The following is a 6,000-nucleotide window of genomic DNA, read 5'->3' on the forward strand; positions in this document are numbered from 1 at the left end:
TGTATGTATGTACGTATGTATGTATGTATGTATGTATGTATGTATGTATGTATGTATGTATGTATAGTATGTATGTATGTATGTACGTATGTATGTATGTATGTATGTACGTATTTATGTATGTATGTATGTACGTATGTACGTATGTATGTATTTATGTATGTATGTATGTACGTATGTATGTATGTATGTATGTATGTATGTATGTATGTATGTATGTATGTATGTATGTATGAATGTATGTATGTACGTACGTACGTACGTACGTACGTACGTATGTATGTATGTATGTATGTATGTATGTATGTATGTATGTATGTATGTATGTATGTATGTATGTATGTACGTATGTATGTATTTATGTATGTATGTATGTATATCCCGCATAGAAATCAAAACCGTTTGACCAACCTTGATAAAACATGGCACAACTGTTCATTAGGTCATAGTAAGGTGTATGTATGTATGTATGTATGTATGTACGTATGTATGTATGTATGTATGTATGTATGTATGTACGTATGTATGTATGTATGTATGTATGTATGTATGTATGTATGTATGTATGTATGTATGTATGTATGTATGTACGTACGTACGTACGTATGTAAGTATGTATGTATGTATGTATGTATGTATGTATGTATGTATGTATGTATGTATGTATGTATAGTATGTATGTATGTATGTACGTATGTATGTATGTATGTATGTATGTATGTATGTACGTATTTATGTATGTATGTATGTACGTATGTACGTATGTATGTATTTATGTATGTATGTATGTACGTATGTATGTATTTATGTATGTATGTATGTGTGTATGTACGTACGTACGTACGTATGTATGTATGTATGTATGTATGTATGTATGTATGTATGTATGTATGTATGTATGTATGTATGTATGTATGTATGCATGTATGTATGTATGTATGTATGTATGTATGTATGTATGTATGTATGTATGTATGTATGTACGTATGTATGTATTTATGTATGTATGTATGTATATCCCGCATAGAAATCAAAACCGTTTGACCAACCTTGATAAAACATGGCACAACTGTTCATTAGGTCATGGCAGAGACCATAGTCTATCTTAAATGTCCTACCACAACCGGTGGGCCCTAAAAATAAAAGAAAATACCTAAATGTATCTCTATTAAAAAGTAAAACGTTTAGACAAATAGGATAAATCCGGCCCGCAGGCCGCGGGTCATACTAGGCTAGTGTATTGACAATATATACGTCAATACACATATAAAAAACATCCCATCCCTAAAAAAAAAAAAGCAAAACATGTCTTTGTTTCACATTTCTTTGACTCTTACGCCGTCACCTCCGATTCATAGTAAAGTTATTCAATGTATACATTTTGATAAGTCTTAAAGATGAGTGTAGCTACAACTCTTAGAGATGAATGTAGCTACAACTCTTAAAGATGAGTGTAGCTACAACTCTTAGAGATGAGTGTAGCTACAACTCTTAGAGATGAGTGTAGCTGCAACTCTTAGAGATGAGTGTAGCTACAGCTCTTAAAGATGAGTGTAGCTACAACTCTTAGAGATGAATGTAGCTACAACTCTTAAAGATAAGTGTAGCTACAACTCTTAGAGATGAATGTAGCTAAAAATCTTAAAGATGAATGTAGCTACAACTCTTAAAGATGAATGTAGCTACAACTCTTAGAGATGAGTGTAGCTACAACTCTTAGAGATGAATGTAGCTACAACTCTTAAAGATAAGTGTAGCTACAACTCTTAGAGATGAGTGTAGCTACAACTCTTAGAGATGAATGTAGCTACAACTCTTAAAGATAAGTGTAGCTATTATGTTCAAGCTTTCGCCTTTGTACCCATTTCATTTGGACCACCAGAAACAATGGAGTGATCAAGCGCTTGGCTTCCGCTTTGTAAACCATCGGCAATAGAAAAACAAGTGTATATCATTGGCCCCAAATACAGTAAGGACTAGAAGGAGAACCTTTGCCAGAGGTCTTGACGTTGGCTACATAGAACTTCGTGAAGACTTGATAGTCCCTCACCATGTACATCAGACTTGATAGTCCCTCACCATGTACATCAGACTTGATAGTCCCTCACAATGTACAACAGACTTGATAATCCCTCACCATGTACATCACTAGCATTCTGGTAGCCATTGTGGTCTTAATGTCAATAAAATGCATCTGTTTGCCATCTATCTGTCCTTGCCATTGTCGATACGACAAACAAGCAAAATATTTTAAAAATCCATTTATAAAAACAAAGCTTATCTAAGGGATAGAACTCCACACTTACAGCTATATCTCTCAAGAATGTAGAAGCTATTACTCTTTTTTCGATACTGAACAAAATAATTAATTACCAATAATGAATTAACTAATTTGTTAATTTTTTAATTGACTTATGTTTTGTTTGGTACAATAAATAATTGTTTTAAAATTAGAAATTGATCCGAGGATGGGTGTGGGAGTTAGAACGTGTACAATTATTTAAGGGGACAAAACCCCGACATATTTCCCATATCTGAGAATATTGAAGGATTAAATTCCCTTATTGGCATTAAACAAAGTAATTAATTGCTAGTAAATTAATGGATTAATTAATTTTTTTTTGTATTCGTGCATTGTCTACGCCAATGAATAATTGTGCAAAGTTTCAACTTGTTCCAAGAATGGCAGTAGGAGAAACAATGTGTTCAATTTTTTTTTACCAGACAGACAGACATACAGAGTGAGTTGATATAAGCTTTGTAAAATTAACTTTCAGTTTTAAAGCTTAGCTGTGTACAAGAAAGGTGGAGTGTGTGGGGTGGAGAGGAACATAAAGGTGAAGTCTGTGCACCCCCAGCCCTCCCCATCCCATACTATCATCTCCGACACGTCCCACAATTGTAGCCCTGCTACCACTGTCACCAGCCCAGACAGGAGCACCCCTTTTAGTGTCACTCGCTTCTATTTGGCAAGGCCTGAACGAATGGGGGCCCCTGTCATGAAACTCAAAGCCGCATTCACATAGTGGCGTCAAATTGCATAGGTTTTATAGCTACTCCTTCACGCCCCTGTCCACCCTTCAATATAAATCGGCGCCCTTATCTTCGGGCTAACCCTGCATGACCTTTCATAGAATCTTGCGGTATTTATTTATACAAGTCGAGTAGACGATGTATTACCTATACATATGTAAATTACATTAACTGATATTAAAACTGCTTGTTTCTTAGTTAGATTATAGTTCCTTTTACCAATACACACGACAATATAGACAGTAATGTATTTTTATATACAAACACTTTTCTAAATTTTAATATAAGCACTGTTTGCTGCAAGCTGCCTAAGGGGCAACGACTCTTCATTTTTCTCAGGGTTGACTCTCGAAACCTTTCCGTGCTTTGGGTTTAGTCAGCAGTGGGGATTTGGATTCAAAGTTTTCTTTCTAATATGTGGGTAGCCAACTAAGGATAGCGACACCGTTCCTGCCCAAATCTGGAATATTATAGCTGTATTTCTAGAGAGTAACAAGAGAGAAGAGTCCCATGGTGACATCTGGCAATACCTTGACACGAAATGAGACTATCACTGTGTCAACACGAAAAACTATTTCATTAGTAGCATTCTAAGTATATGCAAGAGGAAATCAAAGTTTTGGTGTCGGAAGCGTGATGAGTTATTGTACAATGAAGGCTAAGATAACTTACAAATATCTACTCTCTCTCTCTTTTAAATATATTATATATATATATATATATATATATATATATATATATATATATATATCCATATATATATATCTATCCATATATATATATATATATATATATATATATATATATATATATATTATTGAATAACAACAATATGTATGTATTTTGTATGTTCCGCATAGAAATCAAAACCGTTTGACCAATCTTGATAAAGCTCGGCTTAAATATTTATTAGATCATGGCTTGGACCTTAGTGTATGTTTAATGTGTCCCTCCCAAAACCGGGAGGCGCTAGAAATAAATTTAAAAAAAAAAAATAAAATAAAAAACTAAAAAATTTATCACCATTAAAAAACGAAACTTTTTAAAAAATCGGGTAAACCCGTTGCAACAGTACTTGATATGAATATGTCGGCTGAACCCATTTTCACACTCTACTTTTATTTTCGTGGCCAAATTATTTAAAAAAAAAAAGACGGGAATATTTGTCATGTTTTGACTAAATTTAATCAAGTAGATCAGTAATTCTCAAGCTAAGGCTCGCGGGCCGCGAATCATCCGTCTATCCGAATGTCAGTAAAAATTAAAAATAAAAATTATCTGAATAAAAAAACAAACAAACTTTTCACTAATCGAGTAAAACCTTTTTTTTTTGTTTACAGTATTTTGTATATATGTGTATTGCTTCTCGGCCTTTTGGCTAAGATGGAAGGATGATTATGTCAACTAGATGAGTAAACTCAGTTTTACACTCAACTTTTATTTTCTAGGCAAAATAAAATTTCACGTGGATCCAGGCCCAATACACTTGATCGGTTATACCCACGCTATGGCCAGTTAGCCATATTCATGGATCTACAATCTTTATATTTGTATAATATTTATCTGTCCTTCCTATGGCTCATTATGTAGTTATTTTTTTTATTTTACTATTCTTTTTTACTATTTTATAGGTTTTTAAAAGCTAAAAAAAACAACATCTATATCTATTTCTGTATATCTATTACATATATATATATATATATACTATATAAATATAGATATAGATATATAGATATATGTTTATAAATATAATATAAAGCATACAGTAAGGCATATGTATGCATGTATGTATGTATATATGTATGTATGCGTGTATGTCCGCATAGAAATCTAAACCGTTGGACCAATCTTAATAAAACTTGGCATAAATTTTCCTTGGGTATTAAGTGGAACAGTAACGTATGTAATGTAGCACTAAAGCGAGGTTAAAACTCTCAAAAAAAAAAGTTGCCCAACTCTATGAAGGTATTCCTATTTCATGGATCTAGGTCATATAGCCATGTTTATATGAGACAAGATCGAAACATAGATCTAATTTTGAGAACTACACTTTGCAACGATAATTTTTCTTTTACTTTGACACATGAACATGCATAATATAGTCCATTGATGTCATTATTTGATAAAATTAACCTTCGAATTTGTGTTTCAAAAGAAATTTTACATAAATCCGTACCTCATATCTTTGAATGTAGAAGTCCTGACGTACTTAATTCAAATATATGTGCTATTGGAATATGTGTTAAAGTATAAGAGAAGTTTAGGTCTATCATATTAGACTTGAATGACATCTAGAATCTAGGGTTCGAGAGATTTGAAGTAACCTTTTGGTCGTGCGATGAATTCTTGATTCCTGTTTGTCGCCCGCCTAAATCTAGCCAGATGGTGGCCACAGCGAAAGACAAAACTGTAGACAAGTTCTGGCTGTTATATATAACAAAGGAGGTAATTCTCTACTCTTATCTCAATTATAAGAAGAAGAAGCAGTTCTTGGTTGCATCGACTTCCGCTCACAGCCTTATATTTAGATCTAGACCTGCTAGCCACACACTCAGGAGATCACGCAAAAGAATGCTTTAGCAGCTTAAGTTTGGTTGCTAGATAACTACATTAGTAAGTGGCCGGTTAGCTCAGTTGGTTAGAGCGTCGTGCTAATAACGCGAATGTCGTGGATTCGATCCCCATACTGGCCAACAGTGTTTTTTTTTATTTTAAGTTTATTTGTTTTTCCTGGCATTCTGTCTTTAATAATGTTGCATTAAGAATTCAATATATGCATCTCGTAATATCCCAATGGAAATAAAATCACAATTAAAAGCGTTATAAAAATTCAATGTCAACATCAGATTTGTCGTGCTAGAAATATGGCTAAGAGTTTGTGTAACAATAACTCAATTTATTTTATTTATTGTTTATTTATAAAAATATTTTATTTGATGGTACATTTGTATTTTAAAAGAAAAATAA

General features: G+C 33.0%; 1 non-coding gene across 1 annotated transcript; it reads left to right on the forward strand.

Annotated features, from left to right (window-relative positions):
- The first annotated feature begins 5,652 nt into the window (after nt 1-5,652).
- Trnai-aau (transfer RNA isoleucine (anticodon AAU)) lies at nt 5,653-5,726 on the forward strand. Its single transcript has one exon. It is a non-coding gene; the product is annotated as a tRNA-Ile (tRNA).
- The last annotated feature ends 274 nt before the right edge of the window (nt 5,727-6,000 follow it).

This window comes from Biomphalaria glabrata, chromosome 9 (genome assembly GCF_947242115.1).
Source record: "Biomphalaria glabrata chromosome 9, xgBioGlab47.1, whole genome shotgun sequence".
In the NCBI taxonomy this organism is placed as follows: Eukaryota; Metazoa; Mollusca; class Gastropoda; family Planorbidae; genus Biomphalaria; species Biomphalaria glabrata.